Raw genomic sequence first — 19,829 nt, forward strand, 5'->3', positions numbered from 1 at the left:
ATCTGTAATAGGAGAAGCTGGCTGAAACTGGGGGCGTCTTCATCTTGCATACAAAGGCATTTAGCAAGATCCAGTGACCAGATGGTGAACTTAACACAAACAACAAATGAGAAGCAGTTTTCCTGCATTTAATCACGCATTGGTTCTGGAGGGGTTGCTCAGATCCCAGACTCACTCCCACTTGGAGTGCTCAAACCCAGATGCCTCCCTCCCCTTTCTAAAAAGGGACACCTGAATTTAGCCTCCAAGGGAAAAGGCAGTGGCCACTCGTGAAGGCATCTGGCAGCAGAGCCTTTTGGCACAAGCAAGTGTACTTCATTCTTGTCCTCATTTGCACCTCTGATGCAGCTGACTGCACAGAACTAACAAGCTGCTTTAGCCTTCACTGCCTGTCCTCAGCTGCTTTTGAGCAATTCTGGCTTATGTTCTTCACACACTTACCATGATATTGATGAGCCACAGGTACAGAAACACTTGTATAAAACCGGGTTTATGGAGCATAAAAGTCTCTGTAATACCTGTACAAAAACATAACTTTGTACACACACAGCACTATTACAGCCAGCAAGTTTGCACCATCCTGTTCTCTGAAATGGAGAAAAGAACAAGGACCAAAGGGGACAAAGCTTCTGAAAGTTAGCGTATGCATGCACACACACACATTATGCTGGAAGTTTCCCTAGTGGATTAGATTCTTACTTCTGTAAGGTCCAAAGGGGTCTTCTTAAAAATTTTACCAAATCACATGCCTCGAATGCAGTTCACACAAAGCATGCACAAAGAAATTAATCAGGTTTTAGTTGGTCTTTTATTGAGTTCTGTATCCTAACCTGACTTTATCATTTTTTTCAGATATTCTTTAAGTCTTTTATATACAGACAGCATGGGCAAAAATAAGCTCAGATTCTTCTTCTTTAGTGATACCATGGTTGTGACGCTGACCACAGCATCTTTGTGTCCCTCTCTTCTCCAGCCTGCACTTGCTGTTTCTTTCTCCTTGTATTTCTAGAATCTCTCCTTATCAGTGTGGCCATTTTTCCTTATGGTCCTATAATACTCTTGACTGTGACAGCCAAAGTCAGAACTGGTCTTTCTATACTCACCTCACCTCCTCAGGACTATTCAGCACAGTACAGATAAGGTAATTACCCTACTTGGTAACCATCTTGCCCACAGCTGCTTGTGGAGGTATCACTATCCCCTTTCAAATCAGCTCTTTGAACCACTTTTAATCATGATTCCTCACTGCACCCCTGCAAGCAGACATGAGTGGTATTGCCAAATATTCACTTTACTTGCTCAGCTGCAAATTCAAGAGATAAGAACTTGAGAGTTGCTGCTAACTTAAAAGAAAACAAAAAAGCAAAAAACACCACAAAACAAACAAACAAACAAACCCCACACTTGACCAAAACCCAAGAATCCCATTGAGAAAATAAGAAATGGAAATTTAACTTCTTCATAACAACATGGAAAACTGTATCCCTTTCACAGTTATATATGTGTGTATACACACACACACAATTCTCATATTCTGAATTTACCTCTGACCTTGTGCATTTGGTTTTGATAATCATGTTAAGTTTTTGACATTTAAAAACAAACAAACAAATCCCACAATGCTTTTGTAATTAGGTGAGAAGTTTTGGGATACAGCCCTAGCTCTGTCACAGTCTTTCTAGGTTGTCCTGGTCAAGTTACTAAGCGAAGGAGTTTCTAAACATGTGTCAGGCTGAAGTACTTTTACCACTACAGTCAACACCAATTCTTCACCACTACAATCAACAGGAGTACAGGGCTACAAGCATTCATGACGGGACAACCAATTCAGATCTGCATGCCTGTTTCCTGACCTATTAATTCTGCTCCTCTAATAATTAGACAGGGATAACATTAGTGCCTCTTCTGGGTGCTGAAAAGCAGAACAAAGCACTTAGGAAGGTTCACACAGTTGTTGTACAACTGAATTTCAATAAATGAGCAAAATTAAAACTCAGCAAAACTCTACAAAGCTGGCCAACAATAAACATAAAACAAAGAAAAGAAACACCTTAAGCCTTCATTGTGGAGTACAAATAAAGATTTATGAAAGATCCTGTCAGCTACTAGGCATGTATTGCCTCTCTTCTGTATTACATCTAGAAAATTCTCCACAATTTATTTTGTTCACCTACATATTTAGGTACTTCAACTTGTGTCTCAGTAACCATTATGCTAGCTTGAAGCAAGCTAGCAAGTGGTACAACTAATAACTGTCTTTAAAAACTGCATGCTGAACTACCTATAAAGCAATGCCAGCAAAAGAGCTTATTAAAAAGAATAAAGGAGAAAATCTGGCCAAACTTCACGGCAGTTTTCATTTATCCTTTAAGAACAATAAGGAGAGCAGATGGTATACCATTCTTGTGTAGCTTCTGAGTAAAGAAAGCTGATCCTTTTACTTAAGAGTCTTATCTCTGGTCAGTCCTCTGTTTGGGAAATGGCATATAGCAAGGATTCTCCTTGTTACAAGAATGCTTTCCCGACAGGCCTGGAAAAATTTAAGCTTTCCTGTCAGTCAGATGAGCCCCTTTATCCCATCTGGTGACAAACCTTGGATAAAAATAGACTGCCATCTGACTAAGCAACTGCGAGATTGAAAGACACATAAGCTTGAATGCAACATATCTGTATATTAGTTGATCAGCTAATGCCTTTACTGCAACACCTTATGGCTGCTGGGAAAACATGTGAGACTTCTCCTTCAACAGTGCACTTCTTAAAAAACTAAACAAATAAAAACAAACATCTGTCTTTTTCGTTTGTTTGTTTTGGAGTAGACTTACTACAGCTTCCCTTTTTTAAAGATGGCTTCTTCTGTGTAGAAGGTCCCATGCTATTTTCTTTTCACCAATTCTGTTTCTCTCTCCACTTTCACTTTTTGGGACAGAAGAGAAAGATAAAAGACTCAAAAGCAAACATACTTCAGAAAGCCTAAAAGATTTCTTCGTAAAGACTGAGGTAACACATAGCAGTCTAACATACAGGAAGGACCACTGTTGGCTATTGGGAAGGTAATAGGACAAACACAGATCAGTCTGTATTTGTGAAAGTAAAATATTTCATGGTACCCTAACAGTATTATGAGTATCAGGTTTTAGACAGATATTTATTCTGCCTTGAATAAGTTTAAAAGTAAAATAAATCACTGAAATAAGCTAAAAAAGAGTCAAATTCAAAGTGAAAAAACCTCCTCCTTTCAGATCCACATATGCTTTTATCGGTTTTGTCTTTTGAATTGGCTAACCTTAAAGAAAGAAGTTAAGTGAGAGAAACTCTGCTAACATGAAGTTTGAATCTGTTTTTGTTACTTTAGGTTGAATAAAAATTTGTGGTAGCTCAGGATTCCCTGAGTTTATAACTACCAAATGCTAGCAATTTTTAGGCTTAATCTTTGAGAATTTTTTAATGCATGTACACAGAGCATAACTCACAAAGGTTATGCTTTGTTATCTGAACTCTGCATTTTGGATTTGGGATACCAGAAAAGGAGTACCCTAATCATTTTCTCTCTAGAATCACATTTTGTTGCCTAGATGAGGAGAACCTGCAAAGAGCAAAAACATTCATTAAAAAAAGGGACACTCAGATCATAGCACAAATGGGAGCTTCTTTTTTCTCCAAATGACGCTTTAATCTGTCAGAAGGAAGGACACATCAGAATGATTGTAGTATGTACTTTCCACTGTCTCAGAGCCTCCTGTTCACCCATATGCTGCTTCTCACTAAGTCCAGCAAGGAGCGTTCATCCTAGTTGTGGAACCGCATGCAGTCAATCTAAATTACTGCACCTCTGCTGATGAGGATCAAATGAACACGTAGGGTTAAAAAAACCTGTAACAGGTCAGCTAATTATGGCAGGGGTAAGGGATGAGAGCTGTCATGCTGGACTTGAACAAGTGATGTGAGTCAACCTGCAAGAGTATAAATTGTAAGGATTTATTGCAACACAAATGGGCGCACAACTTGAGTCACAACAGCTTTCTAGCCCAAGAAGATAGGATGTGTGAACTATTGACTGTGATGTGTTCTCAGCCCTCAGCAGTATGGGTAAGAAGAGCATGTCCTAATGCTGCTTTTTTTTTTATTTTTTCTTTTAGCTTGCTTGTGTGTGCCAAGACATTAGCATGACAAAGGATTCCATAATGCCTTCTTTTTTGCCATTTCAAAATGACTCGTATCTTTAAGTGTTACTCGTTTCTATTATTCTAAGACATTTTTGAATCTCAAATGTTTTGTTTTTTCTTTCAACATATTCAAGGGTAATAAAAGGATTTTTATTGACCAGACTGTTCACTATACCCGTACTGCACAAAGCACAACGCAGAAACAGCACAGGGCTGTACTCCAGCAAGCTGTACTCCCTGGGGCTTACTATCAGCCTCCTGACACAACAGTTCACCCAGCTCCAAAACCGGTACAGCCTCCACTTGGTCAGGTACGTTGTGTCCCATGGCATGACACCCTCATTTACCAGAGTGCCAGGCAAACAAAATGCCTCAGCACTCAAAACCTCTTGCCCAACTGGCCGAGTTCTCTGTCATACCCACAACTGAAAGTGCAGCAATGAAGCACTGGTAGTAACAGAAGAAGCTTTACGCTTCAGGTTTTAAAACAATCTCCAGGATTAGGGATTAAAAGCACAGACTTTGAGGGCAAAGGCAAACAATCTGAATTGGAGAAGTGAGAAACCAATATTGGTTTCTGAAGATGTTATAATACCAGGAACTTTATTCAGACAGTATCCAGTTGCACACATACAGTAAGACTTCAGAAATACATTTGCCATGGAGCGTATGGTAGAGAAAGGAAGGGAATACCATTTTCTCCACTTCTCTTACAGACTCCTCTTTTTGCTTCCTGCAATTTCAGTTTCCAGCTAACTCCCTTCCTATGGTGTAGGGATGCTATAATTCTCACAATCAACCATGGTTCTCACAACCTTCTCTCTGCTTCCACGAATGTCAGCTAAGCAGGTTTAAAAGACCTTGCTTCTAATTATTTCCCAGGCTTTGTTGACTCAGCTCCTGTCTTCTGCAGTTTAAAAGCTCTAACATCTTCCACAATAAATTGAAGAGCCCTTCCTTCATGCTCATTGACCTTAATCATGACATAGTAGTGTTTAAGAAGTGTTTAGCACACAGTCTAGCAATCAGCATCATGTTCTCTATGTTTTGAAGCACACTGACCCCAATCAGATGTATCCTTTTTGACAGCCTGCAAAGCATGTTACCTCAAACATGTTCTTCACCATAAAAAGACACATGTGCCTTTGCCATCTCGTATTTTTGCCCCTTCAACTCAACTGAGTTAACCACCACCCTCACTTTGGCCACACTCACAAAAATTTTCTCACTGAGTTGTACAAAGACTGCACAGAGCAAGTTACATTTCTTCTGGTCAAATGAAGAAAGAAATAATAATATAAAAAAAATAGGCAGAACATTAGAACTTCAGGGAATCTCTGCCTCGATTTCACTGCTTTTTCTCAGTGAGTAATGTTCGCCCTCTCTGTGAGTTAATTAATGACAATATAGTGTTGGATAACTTACAAGCACAGAACCAAGAAACACTCCTCACATTGCTGTATGAGAACTCAGTTGCCCATCTTATGATTTCACAAGAGTGCAAACCACTCTAACTGGCACAGAAATCAAAGGACATAGTTTCTTTACTGTAGGACGGTCAGACAGATGTAATGCAGTGCAACATACTTAGCTGTTTTGACCTAGAAAGTCCTAAATGAACTGTGACTACTCCTGAGACTCCTTCACCCAGCTGTGACTCACCACAAGAAAATCTTGGGCTGGAATTTCCTGCATTGCTCCTAGCCTGATAACTTAAAACAAAGTCTTTTAAAGTTGGTTTTTGTCTCCTAACTTAAAATTCAAACTAAGAAAGGCTGGAGTGGCAAGCACTTGGATGTTCTGGTATTAATGCCTGTGTATTGTTGCCCTGTTTTTGTATCTTGCTACTGGTTTGCTTCCAGCACAATTTCTGTTTTAATTACTGCTTGCCTTCACATTATGTTCTACATAGAGTGAAGTTCCACAAACACACAAGGATATCAGGCAATAACTTATTAAAACAAATGCACATCTGCCAGCCATGCAAGACAGCTACTTCCAGTTTGTCTGGACCTCTCCTCATATTCTTTTGTGCCACGTGGTTACATCTCACCCTGGCTGCATCCAACCCTGGAACATTCGCTGGATTTCTTGTGCTGTGTTTGTGCTTGCGCTGTAAGAGAGGAGAAACATCTTTCGCTTGAAACGGGCACAGACTACGTGCAGGAGACATTGTGCACGTACCTCTCTACTGCTGCTTCGGTGGCTTTTGAAGCCCAGCTGTTAGGCACACAAAGCCGTGTGGCATTCCCAGAATTGGAGGCCAGGACACCCACGCGTGTGCCCGCAAAGGGCCAAACCTGACCCGGAGCCGCAGCCCGGGCAGCGGGCAGCCAGGTCCCGGTCCCAGCCCCATTTCCATTCCCTTTCCCCCGGTACCGGCCCGGGGCCCAGCCCGCCGGCAGCGCCCTGTGGTCCCGCGCTGCCGCCGCCAGGGGCCGGCAGAGGCGCACGGCGGGACACGGCCCCGGCCCTCGTCCTCCTCCATCCTGCTCTCTTCCTCCTCCTCCTGGTCCTCCGCCGGCGCTGCCCGGGGAGCTGCCCGCTGTCCTTCGGCCGCTGGGCTGGAGGAGCGTTTCCAGCCAGAAGCAGCGCAGCTGCTGCATCATCTGACCAGCGGAGTACTGCCCCTCCTCGCACCCTCATTCTGTAGTGGGAGGCCTTTGAATAAATATCTGCATCTGAAGCTAAAACTAATACCTATTTAATAATTTCCTATGAAGTCACGCTTTCACAGGAGTCAAAGCATCAATCCATCGACCTCCCTATTCCCACCTGTCATTCAGCAATACCAGCACCTCTAGAGCAAAGCTTTTCTTTAGCAAAATCTTTTAGTGCAAAGTATTTTACAGCATCAAACTCCCAAGGTTATTTGAACTTGGCAAAAAAGTGAATTGACCTGAAGCCTGCTGGTTGTGTTTGACTAAAATTCTTTGCAACTGCAAAGGACGTGCAAACATATTACCTGTCCTTTTTCAACAGTGAAAGATTTAATACACCTCTGCATGTTGCCCAACTCTGAAAAGTTTGTATTTCTGTTTCTCTGAAGTATTTTCCTTCTTCCAAGCCTCAGCACCTTTCAAACACCATTTTTTAATAACCTTTGTTTCTCTGCATCTGGGATAGAATTTCATTTGTTTTGCTCTACCTATGCAGAAGGCACATCAAGCACTGCTGCTCACACAGATGACCGCATGAGCTATAATGGACTCTTCTAGGAAATAGAAAATATTTCACTCAAAACCCCTGGATTTCTCATGGAACATAATTCAACCTGTGACAGATGAGTTGACAGAAGCGCCGTTGCAAGTAAATAAACACAAACTCACCTCAAATGAAGTTTCACAAGGGAGTTTCATCTGTACATAGTACTTTGTAAAGATAAAGTTCATTACTAGCAGCAAGATACCTGGGAAAAAGAAAAAAAAAAAAAAGGCAAGATAAGTTTATTCCCCTTGCAAGATAGGAAACATTCTTGCACATCCCTGAACTTTCAATACCTCACGTGCAAACTCTGGTATTGGACGAATGGCAACAAACTCTCAGCCCCTTACTTCACTGCTCCATGAAAATGAAAGGACAGCTACTGCCTCCACTGAATAATATGCATTCTCAAACTCTTTCAGTGAAACTAGAACATATGACAAGTTGATAAAACATCCCATACTCAATCCTGAATAACCCTGAGAATGTCATGTTAAACCCTTACTTCCTGTACTAGGAGAGAGCATGAACTCATCTTGATGTCACTTAGTTTTATAGATCTTTGCTATATTCCCCTCTCAGTCATATCTTTTGAAGACGTCACCCAAGTTGTCACAGAAGGGGAAGAGAAGCAGTGCCACCAAATGAATGAAAGCTATATATTAGTTGTGTCACTGAACCTAGTCCAACTTGAGCTCCAGTTTTCAGAAACTATTTTCAGTCCAGTTTTCAGTAAGGCTTACAAGCCTTTTTTTTTTTTTTTTTTTTTTTTTTTTGCAAGCAGGTAAAGATAAAACAACAGCTAGCAGATTCTGGGAAACAAACAAAACAAAACAATGGATTACTCAGAAAAAACAACACAAAACCAAATATATGTACTTCAAAAGAACATAAGGCGTGCTGTTCTGATCCCTCCAAAGAAAGGCTTTTGCCACTTCTGTTGAAGAGGCAGCACCATCAGGACGGCTGGACACAGAAAACAACAGAAACAGATTTTCCTTGCACTACCTTCTCTTTTGGAAGCCTGGTCACTTACAGAGTATGTCTTCCAAGGGCTAAATTCATTCTGTATGTTAAATCTTGGATGAGAACCCTAACCATGTCAGTTAAAATCAGCAAGTGTCACATAACTGGAAAAGAATTTAAAATAGGGAAAGGCAGGATGCCCTAAGGTTAATATCACAGGGGCAGCAGATCCATCGAAACTGAATGAGGCAGAGCAGAAATTTGCCTTGCATAGTAGCCTCATCCCAACACCAGCAACAGGAGTGGTTTAAGTTCAGACCTCGGATTTTATGCAGAGGATGTCATGCTTTTGCAGGTCCATGTTGTAAGCCAGCATCGTGCTTGTGTGCTTGAATGGCCTGAAATACTATAACCTGCTTCCAAGAAGAGAGCGTTAGTGGAGGTTCGTCTCTGCGTTGCATGGCTTCCGCTCAGAGCTGGCCAGCATCCATCTGGCTTCAGGCACAGGCAGAGCAAGCTTGTGTCTGCCTGCTAAATACCATGCAAGTGGCCCCTTACTTTACAGTTCTGGTATGAAAGGGACCGTCCAAGAACACATGATGAGCAGACGCATTTACATGGTAAAAATAAAAAGAATATAGGTGAAAATTTCAAGATAACCCATATATCAGCTGAATTGTATTCATGCTGGTGGACTGAAGAGAATACAGATTAGAGTACATCGTATCCGATTGTTATTTTGTACATCAGGACAGACTCAGGTTGAATTTTTATAAAATGGCTATAAGAATGAGACCTAATCTCTATATAAACCGCAATTAATTGCCTAGGGCATCTGTTGTTGACCAGAATTTATAGACTTAGATACCTAAAATGTGAGCAATGCTGTTTGAGAGCTAACTAAATCCAGGCATCTGTCTAGCATGCTGGCAGGTTGCTAAAATTTGGCCAACAATCTGTATTCCATGGAAAATATCAACTCCACTAGTACACATACAGCCCAGTGTCAGATGTAAACACACTTCCATTTCATTAGCTGCTCACCAGCTAAGAGCAAGGAGAAACGCAAGCTGCTGGGGATTGTGTTTAACATTTTATTTCATTAATCTTTATTACCAACTCCTCAGACTCTCCACAGGTGCACAGATTTGTTAACTAAAATGGTAACTGTGCCAAAAACTGTGCGGTCAACTTGCATCTTTGAACTGTTAGTAATAGTATCTCACTTTGAACAAACAAGCGGCTTGGTCTTTGGGTCTTCACCTCCTTGGTTCAAGTTTAAGAACCTGGACAATCTCCAACTTTCTTACAGCCTCAAAGTAAAACCAACAAGAAGAAGAAGAAGAAAAAATAAAACAAAACAAACAAACAAAAAAACACCACCCTGAAGACTGTACTTGATAGTAGGTGAAAAATGGTATTTTCCAGATTTTACAAGACTAGTTCTTTTTTCAGACTGGTCAAGGATAGAGCAGAAAGCCACATAAGTGATAAGGAGTTGACAACAAAACTACAGTTTATAAAAATTTTTCTTCATGTAGCAGTTGAGGAACTTAATTGAGAGGTATGCTTCTCTCCCTTGGTGGTGCTTTGACACCAGTAGGTAGCTCAGCACCATCACATTGGCTCTCAGTCCCACTCTTCCAAAGGACGGGGAGAAAACAGCATGAAAAAACCCTTGTGGACTGACATAAGGACAGAGACATCATTCAACAGTTACCACAATGGGCGAAACTAACTCAGCATAAGGAAGTTTAATGTAATTCACTGCCTATTTAGAACAGACTAGAGCAGTGAGAACTAAAAGCAACCTAAAAACAACTTCCCCCCCACTCACCCTCTTCTACATCCTCCCCCCGAGTGGCACAGGGGAAGAGGGAATGGGGGCTGTGGTCAGTCCCTGACGCTTTGTAATTTACCACTCCTTCATTTTCATGCTCTGCCCCTGCTCCACGTGGGGTCCCTCCCACGGGATGCCATCCTTCCCAAACTGATCCTGCAGGGGCTTCCCACAGGCAGCAGCTCTTCAGGAACTACTCCAGTATGGGTCTCTACCATGGGGTCCATCTGTCAGGAGCAAACTGCTCCAGCACAGGTCCCCCATGGGCAGCAGCTTGTACAAGGTCTCCACAGGCTGCAGTGTGTAGATGTGCTCCACCATGGGACCCACGGGCTGCAGGGGGACAACCTGCTCCACCAGGGGCCTCTCCACAGGCTGCAGGGGAACTGCTGCTGTGTGCCTGGAGCACCTCCTGCCTCCTTCTGCACTCACCTTGGGGACTACAGGGCTGCTTCTCTACATTTCCTCATTGCTCTCTCCCAGCTGCTGTTGCCCAGCATTTTTTTTTCCCCTTTCTTGTATCTGTTCTCCCAGAGGCCCACCCAGTGTCGCTCCCTGGCTCGGCCCTGGCCAGCGGCAGGTCCCTTTGGAGCTGGCTGGAGCTGGCTCTGGTCTGACATGGGGCAGCTGCTGGGCTCTGCTCACAGAAGCCACCCCTGCATCCCTGCTGCTATCAAAACCTTGCCACGTAAACCCAATAAGCCCTCCATGACAAAGCAATTAACAACACAGTCCTTCTCAGACAGAAATATCCTCATAGAGAAGTGCTCTAACTGATGGTCTGAATTAGTAGACAGAGATTACTTCATGTATTTGGCCAATGAGGACAGCTACGAAGTAACCTGCCACTCCTCTCTACAACAAAGTTACTCCCTTGCCCAACCCAGGCTACAGTCTTCAAAGTTCCTATTGCTTATTCCCTCCTCCCTGTTCCAAGTCCGCCCTGGCTCTTTTGAAACTCCCCAGGTGTCGGTCAAGGCCACTATCCTTCTTGAGAGTGCTTCTAAAATTACCGCAGGACTGTTCCCCCTTCCTGCCAAGCTGCCAGTCATCACAGGGCAAACAACTTCTTATACTACTCGTTTCTCCTCCTCTGCTCAGATAAGTTATATGACACAGGTTATTGCTGTGTAACCATACCAGTGCTGGGATGAGAGACATCTATCCCACTTACAGTTATAATAAAGGGGAACAAACTTAAGTATGTTGGCAAGGCACAATTCAGAAAAACATTCAGCCATCTTTTCTGCAAAAGCATCCACTGTGCAGACAAGAGCCCACCACCCTTGATCAATTACTCACTTTCACATATACAGCTGTGGAGGTAGGTGGCCAGAGGGCTATCTTGCACCTCCAAACATAACACAAGTGGTCTCCCAGTCTGTTGCCTGTATCAAAGAGTTGGAAGACTGAGGAATCGGGCTCTTTGAGTAACATTGTAGCTCTCTTCATCTCATCCTTAGCTTTTGTTTGCTGGCTGTGACACCAGTTCTGCATTGCTATATTTACCAGATTTCAGAACAGTGTAAGATTTATGGGCAAAAAGTATTCTCTCCAAAACTGGAAAAACGCAAATAGCAAAGCAACTCAGGCAGAGTCAACAAGCAACTATTTCTTACTAATCTAAAGATGCTAGCCTGTTAAAATGGCATAAGTAAGTTTATTCAGCGTGTGCCTGAGCACACGATGCCAACATCAACCCAAGGCCACCTGTTATGGATAAACTGTTCCTGTATTAACCGTTATAAACCTTTCCCACTGCAGCACATTTAGCCTGGCAAGATGCAGAGGGCATCAGGATGGTATGAACTGGAAGTTTCCCACCTATTTTGTAGCAGCAGCCAGGCTTCTCTGAATTTAATGTTGTCTATGTCACTTGTTCAGGAGGAACGGGGAGAGTTTTATGCTTAGTAAGATCTTTTCATTAAAAATTGATAAACTCAACAACTTTCTAAGTCTCTGTAGCTATTTCTTCCTTTTATTCTTCTGATATAATAATAGCCTATGGACAAATTTGGAAAGGGTAAGTGAGGACACATTCTATTTTGACTAAAACTAAAAAGATAATATTATTTATAACGCACCTATCACCGTGGTATCTGAATGCTAAGTTTAGCAGACAGGTTTTAAAGGCAGATAAACAGAAAGGATAATTTACATTCCCCTCTTAGGCATGCCATTTGGACGTACTACTCTCTCTTTGCCCTCTCCTACAGATGTTAAGAAAGTGTCTGCAGAGAAACCTCAAGTCCAGCTACTCCTGTACTCCAGAATAATAAGCTTTCTGCATGGTTTACTCTGTTCAAATGCAATTCTCACTGATCACTTGACAGGTGATGCAGCCAACCAAAACAAAAAACTATATTTAAATTTGGGTTGGTGTTTTAGAAGAAGATAAAATCCTGTCTGCTCGGAACAGGATCAGTTTCTTTTCTAAACCAGAATAGTATTTTGGAAGCCAAACAACTTTCTGATCGACATACCACACCAAGTGTGGTCAAACAAATATAGAAATAGTCTATTTAATCTGGAATTTTGGCTGACAATGGACAGCACCAGAAAATTACCAGAAGACAAAAGAAAACTCGCATTTCAGAGATCAAATCTGGAAAATACTTCAGTAAAATCTGGCCCCCCACAAATATACACACAAATCTGTGGTTATTTTGAGTGCTATATATCATCACTGTATCAGAAAAATGAAAAAGCTACCTTCAGAACTCCAGTCACAGCTGTCCAAGTGCAAGGCAGCTGCTATATAGAATAAGAATATACTTTATTTATTTATTCCTGATAAACAGGAATGACTCATGAGAACAGCTCTCTATTATGTCAGTCCATAAATCTGCAAAACAAACATGATTATTGCCCCCAAAGTAATTTGCTCTAATAACTCCCATCAGTTTCTATGAGCTGACTTCAAGAAAAGTCTCCGTCCATATAGCTGTGTTACACTCAATTTTAAGATGGCTAATATCTTAGCATGATCTGGTTTTGTTTTTACTATTATAAAGTGTCAAACAGCGTGGCTGTCTTTGGAAATTACACAAGGGATAACATCTGTTAGCATTGCTGTTCCAGTAAGAGTCATGGCCAATCCAGTTCAGATGCATAAAAAAGTAACTCAAGACCAAGTTCATGCTTTGCATTAAAGCTTACTGGAATCCTTAAGCCAACTCTCAATATTGTGAAAATGAAAGTTACAGCTAGGAAATTTTTCTGTTGGAAATGCATCAATCCCCCATGCAACAACAACTAAATACATACTTGCATATCACAAAGATGTCCAAAATCTTAACCAGGCACCCACTTAAGAGCCTGTATGATGAAGCCGAATCACCCAGTCCACAAACAACAACAAGATACATAAGGTGTCTGGCACCTCAGATCAGATGGCGAATGTGCTGAGATCATGCTGACCAGGACTGCCTAATCGCTTCTGTGTTTCCCCTCACCTCCCCAGATCTGCACTTTGTCCTATGCTTAGTCTACCTTTAAAAAATTGTTACTAGCAGAGAAGGTAGTTATACTAGCAAAAACTCATGTGTACTTTACACAACAGGAACATAATCATGTTTGTGTCACTGTGTTTTTATTCTAGTTCACCACACACAGGAAACAGACACCTCAAAGAAATGAAACAAAAGAAACAGCTTAGGAGGAGTCATCAGAAAAAAAAAAAAAAAAAAAAAGAGAAAAGAGACAAAACATTTGATTAAGACTACAGAATGGGAGCAAATGCAGAGGTACTAGTAAAAGGGTGACAGGTTTGAACACTGCGGCCAGGAATTGTTTTTAAGGCTGCATTTTGCATGAATAAAAGCATGAAGAGATGTGCATCTCTCACAGCCTGCAAAATTGATGTTTTAATAACTAAGACAAGACAAGGAAAGCCTAGAGAAGAGCATATCTGTGCAGCTGAGTTAGGAAGGGCATGTTGCAGAAGAAGGAACTGACTGCGTTTAAATGTAAATTAGACTATGGTTTCAGCTTTCAATCTAACATCATTAAGCAATTATTCCCCTCCCACAACCAGTGAGACTGGGTATATAAAGAGACTACAAATTTATTCAGGCCAGGCAGTATGGTTTCAGATAGCCAGATGTGAGAACCAAAAGAAAGCAAAATATCACCTAGATGTGAGGTTCTGGGGAAAGGTTTTCGCTGAAGGCAATACCTTGACTATGAAAGTAAGTGACAAGCAGAATGACAGCATAGATTCTACAAAGAATCAGAGCAGCAGTGGATGAAACACCTCAGTTCTTACAAATATTTCTGCAGACCATCCACGAGAAGCTAAAAGAATAACGGGGTGAGATTTCAGTATCGTCAAGGACACAGACCTCTGGATTAAAGGTAATTCATGACTTGCCATGTGAAGGGGAAGCTAAATTTGCACTTGAAAAATGAGACCAGTCAGAGAAAAAAAAATCTCTTTTGGGAAGAGTGATTAGAGATGGAGAAACTCAGGCAGCGTAATCATATACATCAAGGGAATGAACGTGACATTTCAGGAACACTATGCTGACAGTATCGAAGGCAAAAGGTAACACAAGAAGACTGAAACTGCTTTTGAATGTTGACTTGGAAACTTTTTGAGGGTTGTTTCAGCAGTATGAAGGGAAGACAGATTGGAACAAGTAGTCAAAACCCATCGCACTGGATATATAAGAAAACTGAAGACACATTCCAGCAAAGCAAGTTGATACAACTCCATATAGGCAGCTTTGAAACTCTGAAATAGTTAATTCATAGAAGGATGTTACATATTCAGTTTCCTATCCAAACAGGCTTCCTGCACATGAAATACAAGCCAGTATTTCTATTTAAGTAAAAAGGCACTTGCTATCTTAAAGAACATTCATCAACTCTGCATATTCTCTAGAAGGCAAACTTTTGATAACCAAACACTGGCAGACCTCAAAAGAACTCAAATTGTTTTCAAGAGAACACAAAAGAAAAACAAAGAACTAATTCTTGCTAAATGAGTGAGGCAAGAGAAGCCGGAAATGTTCTGCATGAGCCAGAAGCAGAGAAAGCTGGTGACCAACAGCAGAATCTCAAAACATGGACAGCTATCAAAAGTAAGAGTTGTAGATAATGTCCGTGAAGAAGAGGGAGTACCAGAACAAAAATATCCAGGTGTCAAACCTGGTGATGAATACTGGTTTCCATGATTCAAGAGATTCCATGGTACCTTGTTTGGGTATAAAATGCTATGTAAAAAAACAGCAGAGATCAGACATGAAGTCATTGGGAATTGGATACTCAAAACCACAAATAATCTTGTCAGTCTGTTCATCACTTTCTTTGACACATACGAGGAAAAAAAAAAAAAGCAGCAACCTTGCCCACAAGTCTGCCTCAAAATGAACTGAATTCTTGGCCAGCTTTTCTGTTCTGAAAGAAATAAGGGCATGAGATATCTCGAGTATAAATCTTGGAAAGCAGACAGCCATTTTACACTACACAGTCTATTGTCAAAAGACTAATACCAGTGGATCAGGCCTTTTCAAAACAAGTTTTTTTTTTTCGCTTCTGAGAGGTTTTCAGTTTGACAAAAACAAAATAATAATCACTCTGTCCAACATTTTTTCATCTGGGAAACCCAATTTTCCGTCAAAAATAGTTTAAGATTTCTTTTTTTTTAAAGAAAAAAAAGAACAACTCAGCAGTAATAGGAATTTAAGACAATTTTTGCTTTGGTAAAAAAACAGAAGACATACTCCCATCCAAATGTAATACTAACTTAACCCATCCTTTTTTCTTCATTCAACATTCCACATGAACAACACCGTTTCAGAACAGACACTTAAACCGAAGGTATTAAGGAACACCTATGAAAACAGATGGTAACAAGAACAAATATGCATGGAACACAAGAAGTTTGCTTATCCCTATACAACAATTCACAAAAAAAAAAATCATGTGGTAAGTGGAGATGTGCAAGTCATGAACAAAACCCACAAATACTCCAAAAACAGCTGGATTAGGCCTTAACAAATCAAAAAAAAAAAAAAAAAAAGACTTCAGTATCATTATCCCAAGCTGAAATTTAGGGGACTAAAACATTATGTAGCACAAGCTGTTTATCAAGGCAATAATCTTAAATTTGAAGAAAAAATAAAAAACAAGGCACCACCACCACAAAAAAAAAAAAAAGAACAAAACCAAAAAATGCAAGCCAAGGTTGTTTTTACCAAAAGGCAGTGATTGCTTTGTTCTAAAGAAGACCTGATACTCCTTAAGGAGATACAAATATCTCCTTGGGAAGGGATGCTGAAATAAACTACTCAGTCCTAAATAGAAACTCTTAAATTGGGTAAAGTGAATATATAAAAAATAATAATAAATCTGAAGAAGTATAAGGCTTAACAAATTCATGTTTCTACAATCACTTTACTCTTCAAAATCAGGATATAGGATAAATATCTTTCACAAATGTTCACAGATTCAGTTACATTAAGCCTTCATGGCCTTCCATATGTTGTTTAATGCTTCATACTACATGCCAAAGTGTTACACACTGTATTTGTAGAGATTAACTATGATTTGTCTAGGACAGCACCTAGTTATTCAAGACAGATGGGGAAAAGCAGGAAAGATATAACATATACATCTCACACCAGGCTAGCACCCTACAGAAAGAATGGATTAACAGAATTGAGTAGTGCCTGTTCTTTTGTTACGCATAAAGTCATTGGGAAGAATATGGTACTGCTCTATACTGCTGCTGGTTCTGTGAACTCCATACAGATTTAGTAGCAAGTGCCAGATGCATACTGAAAAGTGTATCCACGTTGATTTAATTTAGATTATTTTGCAGTCTTTGAGGTAATGAGTGAACACCCACTAGACTGGAAAGTAAAATTAAGTGCAAAGGAAAGGCAACCAAGTCGTTATCAGCCCATTGCACCACCAACTAACCTCACCACAGAAATAGTTCAGGGAAACTGCCTCCAAGACTAATGTCTTGAATTCCCTCATGCAAGCTAAGGTTCTTAAGAAGCCTTCAGGATCGCACTTTTGTCTTGCACATTTATACAGCGCCTACTGGAGAATCTGTCACCAAAGTACATAACCACAGGGATAAGTCAGTTAAGAAGATTCTGGTGTTTCAATCCACCAGAGGAGTTGCACACTTGCCTTCCTGTTGTACCACTGCTAATACTCAGAAGCAGCTTTGTTTTTCTTCAGGATCTCTCTGTGTCGGAAATAAATCTCAGGCCATAATTAGCTTTCTATCTTCAAGGCGTTTCGCAGCCCTTACAGACCTATGGAGATGCTGCCTTCGTGCAACAGCTGTAGCTTTTCTGGAGAGAGGCCATGGCTGCCTCTTGAGCTGCTTGCAAGCCTCCTGTCAACAGCAGTTGCCACTGGCTTACTACAAATCCTTAGATGCACAGCACCTTTTAAACAGTTTGTCACCAGCATGCTAAAGAGAGTGGTAAAACAAGCACTCAGCTGGGAGGAAGGTGCCAGCACCGTCTTTGACTGTGCTGCCATCAGGCTTGATCTAACGGGGCTGTATCTGACCGACCGTCAGCTGCCGAAATGGAGCTCCACCACTGAGTGCACAGGGGCAGAGAAAAGAAGTGACCTCCATACTGAAACACAGTCAGTTCCTCTCTAAATCTTATTTCCATTTCTCAAAATTTCCACTCGCTTGTTTCATGATCTCCAAAACATATGAATACATAATTCAATGGCTACAGTTACAGATAAAACAATTAATTGTTTGTGAGGACAATTGGGTGCTTTATGAAGATAGTAAGGACTGATATTAGTCAGAGCTGGCATCACAGGGGAGTGTTTGGCAACCCATCTGCAACCCATCTGCTATTTCTCACTTCTTCCTCACCAAGTAAAACATTGAGGGGGTTTTGCTAAGATAGTTGGAGCAATGTCCTGGAATGCATTACTCTTCCCAGCTTAATAGCTTTTTTACTAGATCAGTTTACAAGTGGATATATATTTTTAAAACTGTCAGCCCTAAAATTACAGCACAGGACCTTGACAGTCAGGCTAGGACGTTTCTAGTTTCTTAAAAATCACAAAAGGAAATCTCCAACTGGAACCTATCTAAAAAAAGTAAAAGTGGGACCACCTGCCCACTACCTCCAGTAAGAAATGACTAAGAGGAACATGTTCATCAGCAAACCTATGACCCAGCCCAAGCAGCCAGACTTTTAAAAATGGACACCTTGGAGCGCATCAAGTCTTTGCATGTACAATATGAAAGACAACTGTCATTCACCTAGCTGTGTATGCATGCTAATACTCAGTCAACATAAATGATTTTACAGCTTTCTGGTCATGAAATGCACCTCTGTTTCTTACATAAAAATGGGAGCCTGTTGGACCCAACTATTATTTTTTGAATAGAACTGCAGCAGGTCTAATGACTAGTTCTAGAGCACTTCGATGTAGTCCACAAGGCACCAAATGTTATTTCTTAGAGTAAAAAGCTCTACTTGCTCTTTCTGAAACACACTTGTGATTAAAGAGTTTCTCGGTTATTTTTAACTCTGTGCACCTTCAGTTCAGTTCTTTTCTTACGCAGATGCCTCTAATTGTTGCTGACACAAGACACTGCTAAAACACAGAGACTGTCAAAAGACTTGGGTCTGATTTAGAACTACACTCTTCCCAAAGCACTCTGTAATTAACTTAATTAAGCTTAACTTAATTAATTAGCTTAATAAGCTTAATTAACTTAACTTAATTAAGCTTAACTCTGTAAAGCACTCTGAGGACGTGATTAATGCCTATTTTTAAAGCAACCAAAGAAAATATCACAATTCCCATAGACAATAATGATTGAGAAGCCAGTTCCATTGAGCTACCAAGTTAATTAAGGCTCCATTAAGTCCTTTCCACAGTTATTCTGGAGAAAGGTGCAGAATGCTAAAATGTAAACATCACAGACAAGAGTCACTTGAAGCAGTTAATACTAAGATTTCATATAGAGCACCTGCAATAGAGGTTATGTAATCCCTCTCCAACAGCCAGATATCAAGTTAACCCAGTTTTCTTCTATGAGACAAGGAAGGAAATGACTGTGGCTTCTGATTTTGGATAAAGCCATGCTGAACTCGTCTCAAAATTCCCCTGGTGTCTGTAGATTCCAGCATTCTTTCTTTTGGCCTAATCAGCATCATTCCTGTACTCAGCCATATATTCACCTATCCGATTCCCCTGCAAGGAACTGGGACCAAGGAGTCCAGTGGCTCCAGTCCATTCCTGGCCAACTAGAGATATTTCAGATGCTTAAGCATCCTCTTGAGGACATTTTGGTTTGCAAACAGCTTTTCCATCCTTATATTTTTGCTAAGAAAGTAAACAGATGGCCTTTGCAAAGGCTTCCAATAACACAACTCTAATATTAAAGTTTTTGTTTCGCTTAGGCAGAATCAAGATTTTTCAGCATGGGGACTTGAGTAAAATGCCTTCGCAGTCAACAGGTCTCAACAGCCAGCCTAGAGAAACAGGGCATTACTCTCCTTATTTAGAGAGGATGCAATGCACTCTGTACTGGGGATTCAGAACTGTACACTTGGTCTTCTGTGCAATTCCAGGTCTGGATGTAATCTTTGAACCTTGTCTGTAACAAAATGAGCATAAATTTGACTGATGCAGCTCAATAATTTGTA

This window comes from Cygnus atratus, chromosome 1 (assembly GCF_013377495.2).
Source record: "Cygnus atratus isolate AKBS03 ecotype Queensland, Australia chromosome 1, CAtr_DNAZoo_HiC_assembly, whole genome shotgun sequence".
NCBI classification, from domain to species: domain Eukaryota; kingdom Metazoa; phylum Chordata; class Aves; order Anseriformes; family Anatidae; genus Cygnus; species Cygnus atratus.